The following is a 26,023-nucleotide window of genomic DNA, read 5'->3' as shown; positions in this document are numbered from 1 at the left end:
CAATGTGACACTCCTTCAAATATTTAAACAGGGCTATCATATCACCTCTTAACCTTCTCTTCTCCAGGCTAAACATCCCCAGCTCCCTGAGTCGTTCCTCATAGGGCATGGTTTCCAGACCTTTCACCATTTTAGTCGCCCTCCTCTGGACACGCCCCAGTTTCTCAATGTCCTTTTTGAATTTTGGTGCCCAGAACTGGACACAATATTCCAGGTGGAGCCTGACCAGAGCAGAATACAGTGGCACTATTACTTCTCTTGATTTAGATACTATACTTTTATTGATGCAGCCTAAAATCGCATTGGCCCTTTTAGCTGCCGCATCGCACTGTTCATTCATGTTCAACTTGTGGTCTACTTGGACTTCTAGATCCCTTTCACATGTAGTCCCATTGAGCCAGGTGTCCCCCATCCTATATCTGTGCATTTTATTTTTCTGCCCTAAGTGCAGTACCTTGCATTTCTTCCTGTTGAATTTCATTTTGTTAGCTTTGGCCCAGCTTTCAAGTATATTCAGGTCATTTTGAATTTTGATCCTGTCCTCTGGAGTATTAGCTATTCCTCCTAATTTGGTGTCATCTGCAAATTTGATAAGTATGCTCCCAATTCTGTCATCCAGGTCATTGATAAAGATGTTGAACAACACTGGGCCCAGGATAGACCCCTGTGGGACCCCACTGGTCACTTCTCTCCAGGATGAAAAGGAGCCATTGTTGAGCACCCTTTGCATTCGGCCGGTCAACCAGTTACAAATCCATGTAACAGTTACTTTGTCTAGCCCACATTTTACAAGCTTGTTTGCAAGAATGTCATAGGAAACCTTGTCAAAGGCCTTACTGAAATCAAGATATACTATATCCACAGCATTCCCTTCATCTACCAAGCTAGTAATTTTATCAAAGAAAGAGATCAGATTTGTCTGGCATGACTTGTTTCTCTGAAACCCATGTTGAGTTTTTGTGATTATGGAATTGCCTTCTAAATGTTCACAGACTCTCTGCTTAATAATCTGCTCCAGAATTTTTCCTGATATTGATGTCAGACTAACTGGACGATAATTGTTGGAATCCTCTTTTTCCTGGTTTTTGAAGATGGGGACAACGTTTGCCCTCCTCCAGTCTGCTGGGATCTCTCCTGTTCTCCAGGAGTTTTCAAACATTATTGCCAATGGCTCCGATATTACATTTGCCAGTTCTTTTAATACCCTTGGATGTAGTTCATCTGGTCCTGGAGACTTAAATTCATTTAAATTAACAAGGTATTCTTCTACTATCTCTTTACTTATTCTGTACTGAAATTCCCCTGATCAGTCTTCTGCTCCATTATCCTCAGGTTGAGCACCCTTTTCCTTTTCTGAGAAGACTGAGGCAAAGAAGGTGTTGAGTAATTCTGCCTTTTCTCTGTCTTCTGTTAGCATTTTGCCATCTTCTCCACGCATGGGGGTTTATTGCCAAGATTTGTTCAGGGTGGTGAGGTTGGCAATTCCTTCCTGTAGTTTGAGAAAGTGTGATTTGGTCAAGGTCACCCACTGGGTTTCCATGGCCAAGCAGGGATTTGAAGCCTGGTCACCTGACGTCTTCGTCCTACTCTCAAACCACTACCGCACACTGACAGTATTTACAGTGCAGTATTTACACCAATGTAAGTAATACTTACAATGTCATAACTTTTGGGTTTCACCTTTATGTTCATTATTGACTAAATGCTACCCCAAAGATCTACCTTTTAAGGCAAGCTGCACCCCTGCTGAATGATTTCTGAGGCACTGCAGTTTAGAGTATTTGGAAATGAGGTCTGGACCACTTTCTCAGTTGTGGGATTTGTTTAGAGAAATAGTTGTGGCCTGTCTCAAGTAGTTGTTGTCAGGGATGATGGGAGTTGTAGCTCTTCACCTCTGGCTTGAACTCACCACCTGGTTGTGCACCGCGCTGACCAGTTTTGGCCAGTGGTTATAGCTTAGCAGAGTTACAGAGAATAGGCTGAAGACCCCGACAAACTCTCCAAGCCTTCTCACTCTTGCTTCCACAGAAGTCTTCACCCTTCTTCAGGATCCAGCTGGTTCTTGTAGCTTCACCCAAGACACCAGACAACTCAGTAGTCTTATATAAAAGATCTACTTTATTCTACTATATACAGCTCCAAACTATCCAACACAACAATACTCTACTCCTCACTCTACTACCCACTCTACAACCCACAAAATACATTGGGATGCATAGTCATTATTATAGTCAATGCATGGTACCACCCACTGTTGTCTGTTTCCACCCAGTAGGCGTGTACAACATTCTCATTGGTTCTCTTGATTCATCCTACAATTAATGATTTCATCATCTCAGCCTTGACCACTTAACAATTGTCAGGTGTGTCCAATTATCCACTTTACATTTCTGTCCTTGGCATGCAGGACTTCTTAATTGTATTACCATTTACACCTGTGTGGTTCCCAATTGGCTTCTGCTGAGTCACCCTGACTCTCACATACATGTTTTATTTCATTTACTGTATATCCCATGTTGCTTTTTCCTTAACAGTTGTAGCTTGTCTCAGTGTACCCTGCAATTTGGAGAGTGCTGTAGTTGTCAATTCCCAATATCCCAATTTACAAAGGAAACTCTTTGGTTGGGGCACCGTCTTGCTTATGAGGTAAGGTGTGTGTGTTTTGGTACAGGCTAGCATTGGCAGATGTGCCTACAATGACAGAGCTTTGTTGTCATAGCTATGACAGCTGTGGCTGTCAATGCAGAATCTTTTTGTCTATATGTGCTTTCTTATAGTTTCCAGGATTTTTTTGTTTTTTTTGCCTTTGCAATCATCTCAGGCTAGGATAGTGTAACTTACCCAAGATCACCCAGTGGGATTTCATGGCTGAGAGCAGATTTGAACACAGGTCTCCAGAGTTATAGTCCCATGCACAAACTAATATGCCATGCTGGCTCCACCCAGGATCTTGGCCATTGTATTTTGAGTAAAAACACTGTATTTTGCACTACACAGATTTGGTGCAGAAAACACCCCTTTCAACAGTTTTCATAAGAAAGATCTCCCAAAATGTGAAAAACCATTAACAAATCTGCAAAAAACCCGTTTGTAATATCATTAAGCTAGGAGAAACATCTTTGAAATGTATCATTTCTATGCATTAAAGGTGTGTCCCTATAATGAAGAACCATTTATTCTGTTCTTTATTCTGTAATTGTATTTTATTTAAACTTTTAAAGATTTTTTGCTTTTATTATTAGTAGATTTTAGTATTATTTGGAATGAAAGTTGTTTTTATGAGTATTTTTTATTAATGCTGGTTATTTGGATGTGTATTGTTGGATTGGATTTTATCATGATACCTTTCTTGAGTTAGTTTTGTTCTAAAAGGTTGTCTAATAGGGATGTAGCTACAGGGGGCTGGTGCCAAAATGGGAGGATTGCCCCTGAAATAAGTACTTTGAGCTCTAAAATGAAATTTTCGTTTGCTCCCCAAATTTCTAACATTGCAAAGAGTAATGGTTCATTCCAAGAACCTTTCTATATCCTGTGCTTGCATTCATTTCATAATTTTGTCACACCTTTTGTTTGGATGGCTAAACTTTTTTTCTAAACACTCAGCTGAAGTTTTAAGTTACTGCGGTGCTAGGAATTTGGGGGCTGAAAGAAAATTTCACTTTGAAGGGAGATGAATTCTCCCTTGGGGTTATATGCTTTCATCTTCCTCATAGCTACATAGTCTTTATCTAGTTTGGCTAGATGAAAATAAGTATGCATGTTTCACATTCAGTCAAGGGGATATTTTTAAAGTCATCCAAAATGGCTCCAGAGATTGTGTGCCAGGATTTGGAGCAACTGCTAACAGGATTAAAGCTCTTGGTGAAGCTCCATATGCATTTTTCTCTTGCCTGCTGATTCTTCCAAATGGAGGTAAAAATGAAAGCTAAATTCTGAAAAGGAAATCTCCACAATAAATTTGAGGATGCCATTATGATTTTTTATAGGAACAGTTTCTATTCTAAAAATTATTTTTTGATAGCTGGACATGTGAACAATAGGCCTTAGAATGGTGACTGAGGCTGTAGTAGAAAAAACCACCTACTTAGCATACTGGCTGTTGTCTCTATCAATTATTTTCTGTAGCATCCAAAAGTACAGTATATGGTTGTGTAACAGTGACATCCAGTGGATATGAGGGCTATAACAGTTGTTTGCAATATTTAGAATGACACTCTGCCATGTAGAGCACACTGCAGTTTCCCTGCCACCTATTTTGTGAGGCTGTGCTAACAATAGAAGACTGGATTTCTGGTGGTAGCAGGGGATTATGTGTTTAACACTTCCTATGCCACTAAAGTGGAACATCCACTATGACTGCTGAGGCGCCAAAGGACGGGAACACAGCAGCATAATTTAGACTATGTCAGACTATTTATCCATCTAAACCACTATTGTCTGGGGTTTTCTTGGCAAAATTTCTTTATGTTTGTGCGTGCGTGTGTGTCTATGTGCCTTTACCTTCCTCTCAGGCTGAGAGAGTGTGCCTTGGCTGAGGCCACCAAGTGGGTTTCGATGGCTGAATGGGGATTTGAACCTGTTCTCCAGAGAGATAGTCCAACCCTTAAACTACTACACCATGCTGGCTCACTCGTTCTTAATACCTGATTATTATTTTTAAAATTTAAGATGTAAGGTATTAAATCTGAAGCCTTCTGCATATACTACAGCATTGAGCCAAGGCTTCCTTTGCCGTTCTTTCTGGAAAAATTTGGAAGAACTGGAATGACAATTGTTCCTTTTTGCTCCCTGTCATGCCTTAAAAGTTGTTAAGGTGGAGTGTTGCAAATGTAGACTGAGGTAAGGAAAGAATTCACATTCTACCTGAGCCAAATTTTCATCAGTTTTCATTGGGGATTTTCATGGGTTTCACTGATCTGAGAGTAGAAAGTCTCAGTAATAGTTGTGGTGTATTAGGAGTGCCATCGTACAAATTGTTATGGGTCAGAGATGATTCAGCCCTAAAGCCTTCCATAGAACCAGTTACATCAGTGCAGCTCTATGGTCATGACATGAAAGAACAGCAGCAACAGCTCTCCAATAGTTGGGGTAGATTAATTTTTCTTGCTAATGATTTTATTATTAGGAAGCACAAAAAGTTTATTGCTTATAAAATTTAAAAGATGTGTCCTATTGGTTTCAGATATGACATGGGGAATTTCCCTGGGGAAGTAAACAAACTTTCCAAATTTCAAAATACAAAATGGCTGAGTTACAGTTTAAAATAAGGCTAAGTGAAATGCGGTTCCCTAGATTGCTACTACCATATTTTCCGGCGTATAAGATGACTTTTTAACCCATAAAAATCTTCTTCAGAGTTGGGGGTCGTCTAATATGCTGGGAAGGGCACCGAGGCCTCCGCGAGGGCCCCTGGCCTTCCCCTCCTTCTAGGCCTCCGTGGAGGCCGGGAAGGAGAGCCGAGGCCGGCGCGAGGGCCCCTGGCCTTCCCCTCCTTCCAGGCCTCCATGGAGGCCGGGAAGGAGAGCCGAGGCCGGCGCGAGTGAATGCTGGCCTGCTCCCTCCTTGGATTTGGAGGAGGGGTCTTATACAGCGACTATAGCTCAAAGTCTAAATTTTAATAAGAAAAGTTGGGGGTCATCTTATATGCTCCGTCGTCTTATACGCTGGAAAATACGATATGTCTGAAGGTGGCATTTGAAGAGGTCTTTTTTGAAGGGTGAGTTTTTAAAGAGGATTTGTAGGGATGTATTTATTATTGACTGTGGGATAACAGTAAATTTTCCGCACAAAATAGCAATAATGGAAATTGAGGATTCCAACCAAGCACCTCATTTTACTCTTCCCCAGAATACCCTTGATGGAACTTTCCAGGGTGTTCTGGGGGAAAATGTCTGCTAGTTGACCATCAAAAAAGGTATCTTCTGGTGGTGGCCCTTAGAATGCCTCACAGTGACACTCTGTCAAATTTGATGGCAAATGAAATAATGACTCCACATCGGTAATCTATTACCATTATCAAAGCCTTAAACCAGTTCTCCCACCTTTGCTTTCCTAGCTCTTGTATGTGTGTGTAAGTGTATATGTGCTTGTGTGTGTTGATTATTCCCTCTAATGAAAATACAACATCTATGTATAGTTGGGTTGCCATCCTGAGGCCGCTGTTATCTTAGCTGTATTATATCTCTCATTCAAGCTAATACTGTCGTTCCCCTAAAACATATCAATTTGTGGCATCCTCTCATGCATGCATCACCATTGGGGACAATGGAACGTGAGAATCCACAGATTTTGGTATTCACAGGGTGAGGTGGGGGTCTGGAACAGATCCCCCATGGATACCGAGGGTCAACTGTAGATTGAACTCAGCAGTTTATGTAACAACATAGTGCTTGTTGGATGCTGATTTGGTGCCACACTGAACAAACAATAAAACAACTTTATATTAAAAATCTTGAACTGTGATGATTGCAAGTCCAGAATTTTTCTTACCAGGGTTTTCTGATACTCATTCCCCCACCCACATTTCTAACATATTTCAATTTTTTAAAAATATTCTTTCCATCCCTAGGTAGCACTGTAGGTCATCCATCTTACTATGTGATCTCTGTTAGGTATCAAACCAGGAGCTTTGCTGCAGCACACCAAAGGTTCCCTTACTTCAATATCTTGCTTTTAATAATTCCAGACTGTGGTCCTTCAGATACTATATGACTGCAACTCCTTTCAGCCCAGACAATACAGCCTGTTAGCGTGGTTTGCGCAGCCTGCGTAGGTTCACGCTGAAGCTTCGCACCAGGCTGGCCACCAGTAGACTGTCATGGAGCTGTGTGGCTGCTTAGGAATCTTCTCCATCCTTGCTTCAAGCTGATAAAGCAGACTGAAACAGATGTCTCTACAAAGAGGCTCTTTAATCTTCAATTGCTCTATTTACAAAATACAACTACAAAGCTACTCAAACTACACATCGGTCACCAACAAAAATCCACACTGCCTACTGAGGCTTGTCCCTTATATACACTTGTGCCATGTGGCCACTAAGTCCAGCCTCTTCCTGCTGTGTCACCTTATTTTTTGTCACCCAGGCAAGATGACTACGCATATTTACAGTACTTTTGCAGAACTTTGTATTGCTTTCCAGCACATGACGACCTTGTAGTGACAACACATCCTTTGACTCAGCTGAGCCCAATTACTTAGTTATCATGCTGCAGGTGACCCATAGTTACCTTCGTCACCCTTCCCCACATCTGGACATTTTTACTTCTGGATAATTCTCCAACATAGCCAGTGGTGAGGGATAATTATAGTTTTGTTCCAGCACCATGGAGAGCCATCTCTTGCTTAGCACCATGAGTGGGCAACTCCGGGAAGCCTACAAATGGGATGAATATGGCAGAACTAATCCAGTTTTGCTTCCCCAATTATTCTCTTTTTTGCATATTGCCTCTGGATGTGGAGGTTCAATAGACCCATTGATAGATCTATGTTCCACAAGTTTGCTTAATTTCTTTCTAAAGTAATCAAGACAGGGATGGGAATTGTGCACTGCATAGACCACACTGGGTTGCCCTAGAGTTTTTGAGGTCAATCATTGGTCTATCTATAAGAAAATGATAGACTAATTAAGAGGAAAATGGCAAGGAAATCCATCCATTAACTGGAAAGCAGTATGAGTGAATGCCACAGAGCAATGGCCATGGGCTGAGCAGCAGTCCTCCAGTACCATCTTCTGAAAATATTGAGAGAAAAAAAAAAGACTGGAATTGCTGTAAAGCAGTGTCCCCAAGTTCAATATCAGTTAAATGTCCAGGAATTATTGATGTATGGAATGTCACTGAGTCATCCATAAAGGTCAGTCAGTAAGTAAATCTTTATTGAATCAGTCTGCCAACTATATCAAACAATTAAAAAGAAGAGACAAAACCCAGAATATGGGAAAAAAACACAAAAACAACTTTGTTAATCATTGTTGCCCCTTGCACGTGATGAGGGCTTCAAAATGGTGGTGCCCTGTTACAGACGGTTGCTGCCATTATGACATGCCGGATGCATAGCATCCACACATCATGGTGCCATTACAACATCGTGAGTGCGCCATTGGTGCACTGCAAGGTCTTAATGGCATTGCAAGAAGAACCCGCTTTTTGTGGGTTCTTTTTGGACCGCAGGGAAGTCCCGCGGTCTGGAGGCCGTGGCTTCTCCGTAGACCAAAACTAGGCACCAGGAGACCGTCCTTTTTGGACGGTCTGTCCCACGCCAAAGAGTCTTTCAAGAAAAGAGGAAAAAGAACTAAGAAAGAAAAGTGAAATTCAGATAGTAAACAAGGTAAAATATTTAGAAATTATAATCACAAAAAAACTCTGATCTCTATGAAAGTAATTACATCAAAACATGGAAAAAGATTAAAAAAGATCTCAGAAGATGGGATAAATAGCAATTGTCATTATTAGAAAGTATTGCAACCATCCAAATGAATGTACTGCTTCGAATGTTATATCTGTTCCAAGTGATACCAGTTATAGCAAATGGACTTCCTTTTAAAATGTGGAATAAAGATCTGTCTGATTTTATGCATGGAAGGAAGGGAGTCAAGAATTAAAAGTGATGCAAGACCGTAAAGAAAAAGGAGGACTGTGCCTACCAAATTTAGAAATATATTATAATGTAAGTATGCTTAAATGGCTTAAAGAATGGATACTATTTGAAAATAAGAGGTTACTTGAATTAAAAAGTAATAATTTATATTCTGCATGGCATGCCTTCCTATGTTAGGACAAAAGGCCCCATTCTCACTGGCACTTTTCCACTGGAAGGAACTGGGAAGCTTCAGTTTCTCCCTCCCTGAATCCCTCCAGAAGCAAGTGCTGACTACCAATCAGGGGTATTTTAATCCTGAATGCCTTCTTGGAGAATTCGGGTTTAAAATGAAGGCGCCTGGCTGTCAATCAAATTTAGTTCCGCGATCATCATAAGTGATGTTTCCAGCATTCATTGGGCAATTGGAAGTGTGCTCCCCCCTTTTTTTTAAAGAGCCAGGCGCCAGAATGCACACATTTTGTCAAATTTAAAAACCTCCAGTGTGTGTGTGTTGTGGGTATTTGGGTCAGTGCAGGTTATGATCTGCCCTTGGCCCCGTTTTCAACCCCAAAATGCAAGCTAATGCCATCTCTGCATCCTGCATCTTCCCTCCTTGCCACCCCAGAATGCCTCATACACATGTAATAATAATAATAATAATAATAATAATAATAATAATAATAATAATAATAATAATTCCTCACCTCGGAATGCCAGAAAAGGATGCGATGTCATGCATTCTTTGCTTTCCCTAGGCTACCCCTGAATTCCTTAGAGACAGTAGCAAAAGCATTCTGTGTATCAGTTTACCAATTTGCCAAATTGGAAAGAGAAACGTTGTAACATTCGCATTGTAGCATTCATTCGCAAAGGAAAAAATGTCTTCTAAAGTGCCCTTTGCAGCATTTCCCCTTTGCTGGAAGCACGGAAATGAAAGGGAAAGTGAACAAGCAGCTAGCCACGTTCTATCTAATATATATATATATATATATATATATATATATATATATATATATATATCTGACGCAAAACCATGCAATTTTTTTGCCAATAATAATAATAATAATAATAATAAAAAGGAAAAGTCCCTGCTGGAGAGCAAAGGCTTGGCTTGCTCTGTCCCTCTGACCTGCCCTGAACTGACCCTTCCTCCTGCCTCTTCCTCCTCCTCCTCCTGCTCTGTTATAGAATGCCCTCCATGGCTCCCTTCTTCCCCTTCATCCTCCTCCTCTGTCACTTTCTCCAGTTTCCCCCTGCCCTCCCTCTGACTGCCCTTTGCAGCTCCCGTCAGTCACCCCGATTCCTCCTTTTGGCCTTCTGTCACCCTTTGCCTCCTGTCAGATTCTCCTTTTTTCCATCCTTCCTCCGACTCTTTCCTCCTCCTCCTCCTCTTCCTCCTTTGCCCGATGAGGGGAGGGAATGCTCACCCTCTGCCTTCCCTCTGACCTAAATCTCTCCCATGAACTTGACCCGATCATGAGCAGGGGCATGTTCATATTTGTGAATCCTGGGTTTTTTCAAAAGAGACAGCTTTTGCCCCAATTGCAAATGACCCATGCTAAGGGGCATTTGACACGAAACACTTGTGCATGCCTCTGATTCACTTGTGGGAGATTTGGGGCCAATATGACCTTCACGTGAAAGAATTGATTTCTGATCCGGGGTAAAGTGTAGTCTGAATGGTCCCTAAGAAGAGCATTAGATTGGATTTGGACTAAATATAAGATATATTTTTATACTAAAATCCTGAGATGGATTTCCACACATGAAGGCTTTCATAAAAAAGAAAATCTTTATAACATTAATTGGATTAAATATGAGGATATCCTAATAAAAACAAAGGATGGATATAAAATCAAAACAAGAGGAGAAATACAGGAGGAACAGAAATACATTGGTTTTTATATCATCAAATCATAGAACATTTTTTTAAAAAGACATACTCTGTTACTACCCAATGACACGTCCATTTCAGTTTACGCAAGGAACACGAACAGGAGAAGTTCACGGGGGTGTGATAATCTTCCCCCCGATTGTGCTATTAGCACAGTTTAATCATGATTTAAAGACTCTTGCCTCCTCTGTGTGAAACAGCCCTTGGTGTCAAATAAACTGCCCCCCCTTTGGCCCTGTACCTCAGGGTTTCTCTCTTTTTCTTTTTCAAACCCAGTATTGCAATTTTTAAAGAGAGGCTGCTAGTGTTTGCATTTGTGTGTGTGTGTGTGCATGATTTTAGAAGAAATGCATTGAAAAGTACTTGATACATCACTCAAAATGTTGAAAGTAAAACCTCATGAAATAATTAGTTGTTGAAATAATCTTTCCTCTCCTAAATATTAAATTCCAGGTGCTGGGTAATATATCCATAAGCCATTGAATGTTAATAACATTATTTGTTTCAGTCCAGAACAGGATATGTTTTTCAGTGAGCATATCTACTCTTAAGGGTGTCATGCTATGCATACACTTAAATCTATCTGTATCTATAACTATGACTGTGTTTGTTTCTGACCGTCATCCCTCAGGGTAAATAAAAATGAGGACTATGTGGAAGTCCTAATGTTTGCCCTTTGTTCAGCCTCCAGTTTCAGGTCAATCATTATTATGGGTAACCCGACAGTTTCTCTCATTCTGCCTTTCTCTGTCAATTTATGTGTATACTTGTGAATTCAGGCATCGGACATAAACTAAAGCCTTATTTATTATTGAAAAAGAATCACTTGCTTATAACTCATGTAATCCTCAACATGGTACTTACAGATTAATGTACTTCACTCTTTTGCAAACAAGTTGCTATATTAAGTCATATGATTCCAAACACACAGTATGCATCAAAAACTGTGAGAGATTTAAGATTGAGTGAAGCATGTCTTTCTATGGTTTCTTTAGTGTAGCTATTAGTCAAACAAGTTTTGTTGAACCTCATACAAACTATTTCCCCCCAAAAATCTATTAATGTATGTATCTATATGTATGTGTGCATGCACGTACACACACACACACCAGCCCTTCTCAACCTTTTTCTTTGGAGGAATCTTAAAAAAAAAAATCATGTTTCAGGGTATAAAAATAATTATATCTTCATCTCAGACAATGCATTTTTTTTCAAATCACAATCTCTCATGGAACCCTATAGACCTCTCACAGAACACATGGTGCTGGGAAACCCATAGAAAGTCAGGTTATAGTTTGTTGAATTCTGATATGTTGTTGAAGATATAACATGTTCTTTGCCTCTTTAAAGCTTGGTTTGTTTTTAGGCCTGAAAGCAACAATATGGCTTGTCCTTATGATGTTTCCCCAGCTGTCTGACCTGAAGTAGAAGCTGACAAAAGTGGTAGGAGAGAAACTGAAATAAGGCTAACTGTGCTTTTTAGTCATCTGTGAGAAATTCATAAAGCAACAAATGATGACTACTCTAAACTGTGGTTTCATGGCCTAAATGCACATCTTTTTGTCTAACTTCATTCAACTCTGTGAAAAACATGTAAAACGATGACATGAGAAGATCAAAAGTCCAAAATCTTGGGTTCAGAGTTATAAATAATACTTGTTCATTTCTTCATCTTTAACAAGGAAACACACCCCATTGGAAGAAATGAGACTCCCTACTGGAAAAATTGACAACTGGTGCAAGATTTACATCCTTCAGATGTTTTTGTGTCAAAAATATATATAAAAATAAAATTTCATACAATTCTTTTTAGTTTTTGACATAAAAATGTAGATTTCAACCAAAACCATTTTTTCTACAGAAGAAGTATGTAATGTGGAAAGTGCACTGTTTCCTATGTCAAATGTTGATTTATGAGCTGCAAGATGGGTTGCAGAAACATTTTTTTTTGTAACCAAGTCTCAAAGTGCAAAAAATAATTTTAAAAATGTATGTATCCACGTTATCCTGGTCTACTCTTTGAATGCTGTGTCTGCCTCATGTACTGCTCCAGGTTTTAGGAGGGAAGCCAGAGGCCACTTCAGCTGTGATAGGGCCACAACTGCACTGAGACCATGGCAACTGCACAAAGTGGGCTGCCACTGCAATCCCAAACCACCTGTCACCAGGAGCTGGATTTTTTCCACTACTTTTTGATCTTGTCAAAAGGACCAGATTGCAGCCTTGCAGCAGCTTCTTGACACTTTGGGAGTGTGCATTTATTTGACCTGTGTTTTGGGTCTTAGTCTAGACTCTAAAGAAGTTAGCCAAGATGCTGAACCTATTTGGAGATACCGTTCACCTGTATCTCTAAAGATTGGAGTAAATCATAGAGTGATTTGCTGTTCCACCCACATGGAAGCCATCTCTCATCTCTGCATGTGGGCCATAACGTATGTATTAAATTAAAAATGCTGGGTCACTCAAACTTTCTGAGTGCACTTCAAGACTGGGAAGATGAGTGTTGAAAAGAAGTGATGAAAAAGTAGTCATACTAAAAAGAAAAAGAGAAAAAAATCAATCATGGTGATGGAGACAGGGAAGAAGAGGACAGTTGTTCTCACCCTTTAATAAGACCAGACAGAAGTGATGGATCATTTTCCAAACCCCAGAGCTGTCATACCAGTTAAGTTTCACAAGGAGGCTCTTTAATCAGAACACCATCATGCTTTTTAATCATCATCCTAACAATCAGGCTTCCCCCCCTCCCATAATATTCCTCAAATGCAAAGTCTCTGAGGCATCCTGTTGCATTCATAGAATTCTTTTGTTTGTATTATACAGCTGACCCTCCTTTTGTATTGCCAAGGCACTGAACACATTTGACATTTTAGCTGATTACTTCCCCAGAATTAAACAGACAGCAGGGCAGCATTCCAGCGTTCCTTTCAGTGTGAAAGCTAATTATATAAATGCTTTGGACAGCAATTTCTTTTTGGATGTTAAAGTGCTTTTATTAGATTGTTCTCCTGTCCTCTTTAAATTTATTATTGGATACTTATAAATGGTGGAGCTGGTGAAATTTTAATTTTTCCCCCTTCCACTTCTGGATTAGACCAAAATAGAATAAAATACACATGAGAGTGTTGGATTATGATATAAAGGAGATAGGAAATATCATAATTGTAGTTGTTGTAAACCCCAAACTCTATTTTGTTGTGGTTGGCCACTCTAGGCCCTTGCTCACAGAATCATTCTGTGGATCAAATCCTAATTTCTAAAGGTGGTAGGTCTACAAATCTGTCCCTAAACAGCAGCAGGCCAGTAAAATGCCCTTGAAAACCTGAAAGAGACCATTTTATTCTTTTAACAATGTCATCAACAGCAGGTTAACAAGAGATCTAATCTTATAATAAATTGAGGGTTCATCCCAACTGACCAAACCTTCAGGATTTGGTGGGAATTGTACCTGTACTTATTGGGATTTTGAAAAATATTCTTATAACATGCCTCCTATCCCAATCTACTGGGAGTTTTGAGACTAGCCATGGCCTTTTAAATCTAGGGCAGTGGGTATTTCACCCTCTCCTGCAAGTTTCTAATATAGACAGAGGTAAAATCCCATATACATCTCCTTTGTCTCAGTTCTTCTGATACTTTTGGGCAGTCCTACTGAAGATATGTTGAATGGAGACATGAGCTTTGCTACAGGGGTTTTCCTCTGACCTTCTTTCCCTAATTACATTTCTGACTGAACATTTCTTGTTTCTTTTAGTCTTTTTTTTTTTTTTTGGTGTAGCATTTTAGCACTATTACATTTAAAAAATTAAACATGTCTTGAGGAGGAGATGTTAAGTTCATGGAGGGGATGACGGAGAGGGAAGGAAACCCCACCATGGCATAGTTAACCACATTTCAAGCAGGAACAAAAGCGTGGATGAAATCCCAGTATATTTAAGGCATGACTGGATGCAAGAACAGGAGCAGGAACCATCATTACCAGGTGTGAAATCCAGAAATAGAATAGCTCAACATTTGAATAAAATTCTGGTATAACCTCCTATAAAGATATGTTTTCTCTCTTTCTAAGAAGCTTCTTTTTTTTTATAGAAACATACACAACTATTCATAGTAAAGGAGTTCATGGCATTTTCATGTTGAATCACAAAATATGCTAAGATCCTTACAATTAGATTCTTGGATATCAGGGACCAATAGATCCTATATCTCCCTCCTAGAATAAATGCCAACATTGTTCTACTCCATTGTGCCAAATCTTCTCTTGTGTCCAGTTTCCAATTTGGAACCAAGCTGCTGCTGCTGCTGCTTCTACTAGCTTTCTCTTCATTATTTTTTTTTAGTCCAACAGTTCAGCTGCCACCATTTCTTCTTCTAGGTTGCATCTACACTGTAGAATTATGCAGTTTTACACTGCTTTAACTGTGATGGCTCAATTCTATGGAATTTGGGGATTTGTAGTTTTGTGAGATAATTAGACTTCTGTCAGAGAATTCTGGTGCCACAGCAAACTACAAATCCCAGGATTCCATAGTATAGAGCCATGAAAGTTAAAGTGGTGTCAAACTTCATTAATTCTGCAATATGATAGCAGTCCTAATCTAGACCAGTATACTCTGCAAAGTCAAATTTCATCCAATATTCACCAGAAGAAAACATTACAGTAGAAATCTTTTAATTCCTCACTTGAAATTACTCCTGTTTTCTCCAAAGGGGAAAAACATAGTGCTCCTGATCTGCCTTCTTTTTACCATATCTTTTCTCAGCTCTGGCACTGTTGCCTTATCACTTGGCACTACCCGTTTTTAGTTGGTGACTGAATTATTTTAAGGGTATTTTATAGTCATTCTGACAGGACCTTTTCAAGTTTTATAATGTTTTATTATCAATCTTAGCTTGTTTAAAAACAACAATAACCACAAAGAAAGTGACAAAAAAAGAACAGACAACAGTTTAGAGCTCTAAGAGCACTGAACAATTTAATCATGCCATAAAAACACAACAGAAACAAAATATTAATGATTTTAAATGTCAAGGACTGAACAAAATAACAATTTTGATTATCTTTTAGAAACTCAGTAAAGATGAAGGTAGCCAGATCTTGGCTGGGAGGCAGTTCCATAAATGTGGTTCATCTACAGAAGAAATCCTGCTTTCTGTATTATGCAATGGGGTGATGGGAATGCATCATAACAGTAGCAACATCAGATATACTATTCTAGTATTCTGGTAGATTGTGGAAGAGAGATAGGCCAAAGGGTAGATGGGTGGACCTGAAAATTTGCTGTCTAAACATTCCTTTGGTAACTTTGCCTGTTACCTTTTCTTTGGATGTCTAAACAGTATTTCTAAAGACTCGATCTTTATGTTGCTGCAGTTTTAGAAGTTTGTGGATGCAAGGAAAATGTGCTGGGGAGCAGAATTTTTATTTTAGGGGGCAATACCTTTATTGTGTGCCCTATATCTACACTGCTAGTGGCTAGAACATATTAATACAGGAGCCATGTCAGTTAGGAGTTTATCACACAGAGGAAATCCCGTGCAGAAATGGGGGTTTAAATCAGAAATCCCCTGCAAAAGTGGGTTGATTTTCACACAGCGTTAAAGTGGTATTAACCTGAACGGAAAGTAGATGGAAAGTTAATGAAAGCCGCTCCTTTTTACTTTTGGAAAATCCTGAAAGTAAAAAGGAGTAGCTTTTGTCTACTTCTTGTTCGGGTTAACACCAGTTTAACGATGACGTGTGTGAAAATTAACCTGCTTTTGCAGGTTTTTCCCCAGCTTTTAAATTCCATTTTTGCATGGGATTTCCCCCGTGTAATAAACCCCTATGTTGGGTTTGTCTGACAATCTGTTGCATCTCATCCTGTGGCCATGAACAAGAATCCATTAGTGGATTCCACTATATGTTTCTGCAAAGGTAATGTACAAACGTTCTTGCCTCTCACAGTAAGACACATTGAAATCAGCAATATGAGAATTGCCATTGATTTGTTGGCAAGATGTTCAAGCTGTGCATTTCAAAGTTAGGTACCCAAATTCTTTACCAGCTCTCCTGGTCTCTTTCCCCTTCTCAGTGCTGAAGTTTCAAATATTAAGGACTTTTACTTCTGATAGCAAGTCCTGAAACTTTAGCAATGAAATGTTAGTTTCTTGGCTTGAGTTGTTCTCCCATCTTCACTCAATGACATGGAATCGCAAAGCCATTTCTCTTAAATTATGATTTCCCCCAGTGCCTCTACCTGCAAGCTAGAGCACTTTGCAGTATCCCTTGGGTATCCAGGATAATCCCATTTGTGCTGAGACTAATTTCCTTCTTGGCAGCCTTTGCTTTGTTTTACCTATTCATCTGTGATTTTTTTTTGGGTAAAAGTTACTGATCCATTTGGCTCCAAGGCCCTCCTTTCATGTTCTCCGCCTTTCCTTTCTTCTCATTGCTAGTGCCAACCCCACTATACAGCAAGATGATAACACTTTGATTCAGGCAATACCAATAGTGGAAGAGGTAGACTGGGCAGATACTGTATATTAGGGCAGCTGTCTGAAAGGTGTTGCAAGGTATTTCAATATCTGTCTCTAGCCAAAGCTTGGAACGTACTTGTTACATATAGTAACTTACACATATGTCTGTCACACTACACGGTATAGCACTATGATTGTTGTGGTTCTATCCCATGTAATCTGGGGATTTGGAGTTGAAGTAGAGCTATTTTGATGGTTCAGTCAGAGACCCCTGGTGCTTCATCAAACTACAATACCCAGGATTCCATAGGATTCTGTCATGGAAGTTAAAGTGGAGTGAGAGTGGTCTAATTATACAAAAGTGATAAGGCCTGTAGTTAGTTTCTCCTCCCCCTAATATCTGAAGCATAGCTATGTTACATTATAATTGTACATTACAATTGTAAGAAAGGAAAACTTCAGTCCTTTTGTGGTTTAAATGTAATGCAAGGTTGGAAATATGTAGTCCTCCAGGTGTTTTGGACAGTAGTTCTCAGCATCCTCACCATTGGCTGTGTTGCCTAGAACTGCTGGCAGTTGCAACCCAATAACAGCAGAAAGGCCATATAATTTCCACTCTACTAAAATGGTTTCAGTTATTATTGAACTCACAAAGGGTCACTAGCTACTTAAATGCTCGACCATAAATTGACCTTATGTATAAATTGAGAGTATGTTTGGGGGGCCAAAATTATGCATTTTGATATGTTCCATGGATAAGTTGAAGGTAAAACCTAGAGGCATGTAACAAAGGATCTAACGATGAAGCAAAGTAAAACAATGTCAAAGAATTTACAAAATTCCAGCAGGTGCAACTTTTGTATTCACACTAAAAGTTGGATGGATGAGAGAGTTGTGTGTGGTGGCTCAGTGCTTCCAGAACAGAATACACTCTTGCCTTCCACCAGGGGATGGTTTCTTTTTTATATAAGAGTTAAAGTACAGTACTTACAGCAACCCATGGATAAGGTTCCTCAGTTTTTTGGGGGGGTCAATCTTTTGACTTAAATTTCTAGACCTATAACTGAATATATAGAGTAGATGAGATTTCTACCATGGTGGTTTGCAGCATTCATTGTAACAAGGAAACAAAATAACTTCTTAAGCTACTATATATATTTTTAAAAAGAAAAGACCCTTAAACCTTTAACTATAACAATAAGCAGCAATTTGTTTTGGGGCTGACCTTGGTGTGGAACTGTAGTTAACTACTGTATTTTGAAAAAAACCCCCAGCTTTCCAACCTCTGCCCTAAGCAGAGAGGGACAGGTTTAGAATGTTTAGAAATGTCGGGTGTGTTTGTTAGAAATCACATAGTTATATTCCCTGGATATATAACTATGTATTTCAATTTTGATTTTTTAAATGCAGATAATACTGAAATGGGGCAGAATGCATGTGTGAGTGAACACATGGAAAAGTGTCAAAGATCAGAAATATTTATTATGTTTATTTTAATTTATTGATTTAATTTATATCCTGCTTTTCTTCCAGCCCAGCACTGAAGGCAATTTACAACATTAAAAAAAAAAAAAAAGCACAGGAAAAACCCCACAAATTCTATTTGCTCAAAAGTGTTTTTTTTAAAAAACCCAAACCAACCATAATTCTGTTAAAAACTGAACATTAATATAGTTTAAAACATATTGAAAACAAAACAAAACAAAAAAGATAAAAGCTTGGCACAATCTGTTCTACAAAAAGGAAAAAGGCTTGCCTAAATAAAAAAGGACTTTGCCTGAAGGCAGAAGCTGAGCAAACAGAAAGTCAGTGAAGTTTCTATAGGAGGAAGTTCCATAGCCTGGGAGCAGCCTTTGAGAAGGCTCTCCCTATGTCTTCACCAAACATGCGTATAATAGTGGTTGGTATGAGAGAAAATCCACCTAAAAACATGGGCAATCTCACATAGAGAGTTACAGAGACCAAATAAAACATCCTCCACTGTGCTCTGGGTGGGGAGTCTAGACAATGCAGACTGACTCTGGTATGAATTGTCTGGATGATGTCTGGACAGTTCAGCACTGAATCTGTTGTATACCTCCCTTAAACAGTTTCTTCAAAAAGTTCCCCATTGCTCCAGTTCTTCTGGATACCACCATTGTGATGCTGGGTGGTTGTTTACAGTAGGTCCCACTGTGCCTCCCAGTGCCATTGCTGATAGTATAAGTCTCTTGCTTTGAAGTCAGAATGAGGTGACCAGCCATGTGATCAGCACTGGGTGTCTCATTCTGATCTCAGAGCAACCACTTCGCACCAGCAGTGGTGGCGCTGGGTGGCACAGCAGGATGCACTTGCAAACAGCTGCCTGGTGTCGTAATGACATGCCTAGAGGTAATGGGGAAATTCTGGGGCAGTTTCAGGGCCAGAATACTCTGGACTGTTCCTGGAATATTCTGGCAGGGGGTTGGACTGGATGGCCCTTACGGTCTCTTCCAACTCTATTATTCTATGATTCTATGATTCTATGAGTCAAACATGGTCTTCCACATTGTCTGCACATGTATAGTGCTTTAAATGTCATAGCCAGTATTTGAATTCTGTCTAGAAACAAACCAATAGTCTGCACTAGGGATTAATAGGCCTGTTTTTGACAATTTTTGCTAAAACAAGGAGGTTATCTAGCTTCTGACAGAGCTGTAATAAACAACTGTGGAGACTATTCTGTTAGATTAGAAGCTGTGCAAGCCTGATCTACCATTCTACCGTATTCAATCCATGCAAGATTGTTGCCTGCTATCTTTCTTTCTTTCTTTCTTTTTTTTAAATTAAGATGTTTCTTTTATAGTACCATATAAGATTGTATAGTATACCAGACTATCAAAATGAGTCATAATTAATATTAAAAGAGAACAACTGTTTTAAGAAGCTCATCCCATAATCTAAGACAAAGGTGGGCAAAATGTGGTCTTGGAGCTATGTGTGGCCCTCAAGTCTATTTGTGTGGCCCTCAACCGCTCCAGCTGACCATTCATACTAACTATTATTACACTACAATGCCACTTTAACTGCCACAGCTCCTTCCTATGGAGTCTTGAGGTTTGTAATTTGATGAGGAACTGCAGAATGCGTCTCCCTAAAATGCAAATCTCAAAATTCCATAGGATGTTGCCATGGCAGTTAGAGTGGATTCTTAGCATTATAATTGCAAAGTATGACTAGGCCCCAGATATCTCAAACTATCCTTTTTAAAAAAATGGTAAATTGCATTATTCTTACTATTATTATTATTATTATTATTATTACTACTACTACTACTATCATCATCATTATTATTACAGACACAATTGTTTTCCAAAATCAGAAGTATACTTCCAGCCACTTCCAAGAATTTTGAGGGGTTATTTTGAAGTCCCCCATGAAGCCCTGAGAGGTCTTTGTGTGTATATGTGCCTTCAAGTCACCTGCCAACTTATGAAGAGCCCTGATGGCACAGTGGTTAAATGCCTGTACTGCAGTCATTCACTCACAAACCATAAGGTTGCGAGTTCAATACCAGCCCAGGGGCTCAAGCTCAACTCAGCCTTCCGAGGACGCTAAAACGAGTACCCAGATTGTTGGGGGCAACTAGCTTACACTTTTAAAACCACTTAGGGAGTACTTAAGTGCACTGATAAGCAGTATAGAAATGTACTTGTTATTGCTACTGCTATTGCTTTTGCTATTGCATCCTTGCTATTGGTCTCACAAATTTCATTGGATTTTCTGAGGCAATGAATCCTCAAAAATGGTTTTTTCCCGTTCCTTCTTCTCAGATATACCCTACAGCACCTGGTATTTATTGGCAGTCTTCCACCCAAGTACTTACAAGGACTTAGCTTCCAAGATCAGATGGGATCTGGTGCCCTTTGGAGCGCAAAATTGGCCTCCACAGCCATAATTACCTGTCTCAACTGTAGGTTATATTCTTTTCAGATGCCATAATGGAGCTTTTCAGACCAACACTTATGCACTGGTAAAATGCAGCTAAATCATCACTAAAACATTTAGGAAGCACATGCATGTGAAAGCCTGGTGCACTTGAAACTTTGCATTCAGAGGAAATTGCTTCTCCCTGAATGATTCAATGACACTGGAGAGGAGCTGACAATTCCCTGACGTTTAGGAAGTGCACCAGGCTTTCAGACATGCATGCTTCCTAAACGTTTTAATGGTGATTTACCAGCACTTACCCCATGGTATTTCTCAGTATAGGCAAGTTTGGGCAAGAACAGACCAGCAGGAGGGGGGGGGGGCTTGAAGCCACTCCCCCCAAAGACACCTTGGGACCATAGCAAACACATGCCACAGTTCCAAAGGTGCCCTCTGCTGCCAGCCCAAATAGGAGTGGAAAAGATCTGCTCCAACTTGGGCTGTGTTTAGGCCACCTTAGGCAGCCCCAGCAGAACTTCTGAGTGCTCCAGCAGCATGTGGCATCAAAACGCCATGCCCCTGGAGGGTCTTGAAGCTACTCCCATGTGGTTGGCTGGATAGCTTCAGGGTGTCTTCAGGGCAGGTGGTGTTAAAACGCTGGCTTTTGTGTCTGGTCTTTTCTGGCCCTTAATCAGAGAGTGGGCCCTTTGTATTTACTAGGAGTTGGTTCCAGGAACCCCCTGTGGATACCAAAATATGTGGATGCTGAAGTCCCATTATTTAAAATGGCATAGTAAAATGGTGTGTCCTATATAAAATGGCAAATTAAGTTTTGCTTTTTGGAATGTATATATTTTTTTGAATATTTTCAAACAGTGGATGGTGGAATCCATGGGTAAAGAATCTGTGGATATGGAGGGTGAGTGTAATTTATGTAATCCATAAAAGGAAACTAAATGTCTATCTTGATCAGTGTAAATCTAGTGGTTTTATTTGGTTCATCTTTAAAATAATAACACATAATACAATGTAAAAAAAAAAAGAGAAAGAAAGAAACAACCATAGGAACTGAACAGGTACAAAGGTTAGTCAAGAGGCTCCCATACTATACACATATCTATCATGTTGTACACAGTAAAGCGACTTGTAAAGTTTCAGTATTAGTGGTGATTTACAAAGATTCTGTTGTTATAGGACAGCAATAATCTATGTGCATTCATCTGCTGTCAGTTGGGTACTTATGACTGAGAATGGTGTCTTCAGTTGAATGATAGCTTTAGCAAAGTGCAACTCATGGGCAGCATGTTGTTTCTGAACCCACTTTTGTGGCCCCTGAATCCCCCTGGAGACTCTTAAAGCTCCCAGCTGTTGTTCTTTCTTTCTTTCTTTTTTTAAATCCTACCATTTTCAGAGATTTTTTCACCACAAAACTGGCCAAATCAACTAAAAACAGAGCATCAGAGTAATGTACAATAAAATACAAAATCCACAAAACAGCTATTCCTTTAATAATAATAATAATAATAATAATAATAATAATTTGTATTCCAATTTTTCGCAATGGAATCAAACTGGATTCCAACAGTATAATTAAAGCATCAAATAATTAAAAATTACAATTTAAAACCCCCAAACCCCAACCCTCCCCCAATCATAAAAACAGTGATCAACCCATAAAAAGAGATTAAACACCCAAATTTAAAACTGTCCAATAGGAATACACTAAAATTTCAGCAGATTAGCGCAAGAAATGAGGGGGGGGGGATGGGGGGATGATATTAATCAATTTTTTGGCCAACCAAAATGTACAACCTACATTTTGCTACACAGCCAACATGGCTACCCCTGGATATGTTTCATGAACACAATGGTTTATTTTCTCCCGGAGCCTGTGGAAGTCAGCAGAAAATCAACCAGAATGGTGCCTCAGTTTGATACATTGTCACTTCCAGTGCACTGAAACTTGATGGTGTGACCTGCCACATGGGGCATGAGGATGAAAATGGCCCCTGCCCTCTCCACAGCTTCCTATCCCTGAGGTCCATAGATTCTCTATGTGCCTGTTCAAGTGAACTGACAAATTTGGGTACTCTGTCACTGACAGCCATGCAACTCCATGGAGTGGGGATATTGACACTAGCCACATCACAGGATACCATAACATCCCCATTTCTTAAATAATGTGGCTGTTAATGGCTACAGTTCCCATAATTATGGAGCCTGAGCAAACATGGAAAGCTCTAAGCACATATTAAACTAAAAGGTTTAGTTTGTTGATTGACTTGTTACTGACTTGATGTTGAACATATGTTTTATGTCCACACTTCTGACACTACTTTATTCCCAAGGTGACCAACCTCGGTCCTTTCATTGTAATAATCTCTGCTACACACATATGCTGACAAATCAGCCTGTAAGGACACAGTATTTTGTAACATGCAAATAGCTGGCTTTGACCTCCATGTCATGACTAGAGAAATGTATTGTGCTGTAAATAGATGAATGCTGAAATCTTGGCCAAAAACCTTGAGTACTGGAAACATTATTGTTCCCCCATTTCTCACTGAACTTCATATGCTGAACATTATTTGTACTCTATAATTTTTTCACTGTTATATTTATTAATAATAATAATAATAATAATAATAAAAAACTTTTATTTGTATACCGCTTTTCCTCCAGATCAAAGCGGTTCACACATGTCACAATACAGTACATCAACAATTACAAATATCACAATAAAATTTTTTTAAAACAGCATATTAAAACAGTCGAGGTCATCAGATACTCTCTTTTATTTATTTTTGCTGTGATCATAAAGATCTCTAAGCACTTCATTTTTTGCTAGCCTGATAACATTTCTCATAAAACCATCTTATTGGCAGCATAAGCATATGCTTTATGTTCAGCTAAGGAATTTTATTAAGATCACTTGGCACTCTCTACTAATAAATAACTGAAATGAGAACAACAAAAGCTTTAAACAAACAATTTAAAGAATGAATGGCAGAACATTAAATATTGACATGAAGACAATTTTTAACATAGGTGCTGAACAGTGTGTGAAGAACAGCTTACCACATATTGAAACTTCATGATAAAAGAAGGCAGGGAGCAGACATGCATATCTTTGAATATTTAATTCTTCCACACAAAAATGAATAATTTCAAAAGCTGTCTTTCTTCTGGGTGTGATTATGAGAATTTGGGGACATTTTCTTTTTTTTTTCACACTTAGAAACCTTTTGTGAAAAAATTATTTGTGCAAAATACCTTGTTTTTGTGTAACTCCTTCTCAACATTTTACACAGAAAATCTACACTAACCCCCACGCCCAGATGTACAAAATTTTGTACAAAAAATGTATGTTATACAAAATGCACTGTTCTCTATAGAATTTTTTTTGGTGCAGAAAAGGAGGAGGAGTGAAGAGGAAAGTTCATCAACAATCTAAAATATGTGAATGGCACAATATTAGTAGTGAAAATCATCATGGACTTGGAACAATTACTGAGGAAGGTCAAGGAAGAATGTATAAACTCAGGATTGCTGCGGAACATAAAAAAACCTCAAACATAATAACCATGGAGAACATAAATAAATTCAACCTAGACAATAAGAAAATTGAAGTAAAGAATTCTAGTACCTTGGAGACTGCAGTCAAGAGATAAGAAAAAGACTTGGGGCCAGTACAGACCTGCATGAAAAACTGACTTGTGGCTGTGGTGTGCGAACGATGCGCACCCCCATGGTGACCAGAAGCTGGCTTCATGCTGCCAGGCTGCCTACATGGCAATCGGCTTTCAGGTGCTCCAGTGGCACTGCGTTTATTCCACAAACTGGAGCACTGTAAAGTCATGGCAGGGTGGGAAAAGCCACCCTTTTGCCGGTGCAAAAAGGAGTGGTATTTTGCTGCTTCTTTTGTGACTGGCAAAAAGGCAGACTGGAGCCACAGTGTGTGGTTGCCACAGCCCCAATCTGGCTTTCCCAGGGACGGCTTCAAGGTTCCCCTTCGTGGTGGTTTGTTCTGCCCCCAGGAAAGGGAAAGGCAGCCATGAAAAAGCTAGAAAAGATGCTAAAGAATAAAGATATACAACTAAGCACTAAACTTATAAACATCCATGCAGTGGTATTCCCCATCATTATGTATGGTTGTGAGAGCTGGACAGTGGGAAAAAAAAGGGATAAAAAGAAAATCAACTCATTTGAGCTGTGGTACTGGAGAAAAGTGCTGAGGATACTGTAGACACCAAAAAGACAAACAAAACAGATCAAGCTTGAAATATCCCTAGAAGCCAAGATGATCAATTTGAGGCTTTTGTACTTTGGCCACATCCGGCACGACTCATTAGAAGGCATGACTCATTAGAAAAGACAATAATGCTAGGAAAGGTGAAGAGTAGTTGAAAGAGAGGAAGCCTGCAAGCCAGATGGATGGACTAAATGAGGAAGGTCATGGGCATGAGTCTGCAAAATTTAATTAAGCCAAGCAGTGGAAGACAGCGGGTCCTGGTGATGTCTCATTAACAGGGTTGCCATGAGTCAAGGTTGACTTGAGGGCAGTTAACTACAACAGCAACCAACACACCAGTGAAAGTCATGCTTAGAAAGACACTTGAACGACTACCTACCTCAAAAGAAAGCCATCTTTAAACCCACAATTATTTAATGTTGGGAAGGAATGCCAATCCCTTGAGAATTAGAAAACCTGACTGGTTAATAGCTCAGTGGATGCTTTCCTTAATATTAATATTAACATGTTTGGCAGGAAGTTGGGGCAGTTCTCAGTTTGGTTGTCACTGAGAATGATTTACTTTGCTGGAAACATGCCAGGCAGTGGTCTGCTTTGCCATATCTGGCTCTTTTTATCCTCTCCTTACACCCACTTATCTTGCCAGCTGTCCAATCAAAATAATGATCTTTATCTATATGTCAAGTACACTAGATGTCTTTTTACTTAATGTTTATCATGCACTTAGAAGTCTGCTCACTGTCTGTCATGTAGTGTCCTACTAGCAGGGTTCATTCTTAGTCAGCTTCTCCTCTGTTATCTTTGTTTACATTCCCCGAGCATTTGGTGTTTTTCAAGACTGAAACTGAAACCATTCCCCACCCCAGAAAAGAAGGCTTACAAAGCCAAATGTATGAATGGCTTTTTTTTTTTTTTGGTGTTATATAGATTCTCTAGAGCATATTATAGTAATT

At 39.4% G+C, this 26,023-nt stretch overlaps 1 protein-coding gene across 1 annotated transcript in view; it reads left to right on the top strand.

The window, feature by feature from the left end:
- The window catches only part of INSC (INSC spindle orientation adaptor protein), a 143,314-nt gene that overhangs the window by 76,786 nt on the left and 40,505 nt on the right, over window positions 1-26,023 (top strand). The window lies entirely within an intron of this gene.

Source organism: Sceloporus undulatus, chromosome 1 (genome assembly GCF_019175285.1).
Source record: "Sceloporus undulatus isolate JIND9_A2432 ecotype Alabama chromosome 1, SceUnd_v1.1, whole genome shotgun sequence".
NCBI lineage: Eukaryota > Metazoa > Chordata > Lepidosauria > Squamata > Phrynosomatidae > Sceloporus > Sceloporus undulatus.
This window is presented reverse-complemented; position numbering and strand designations above follow the sequence as displayed.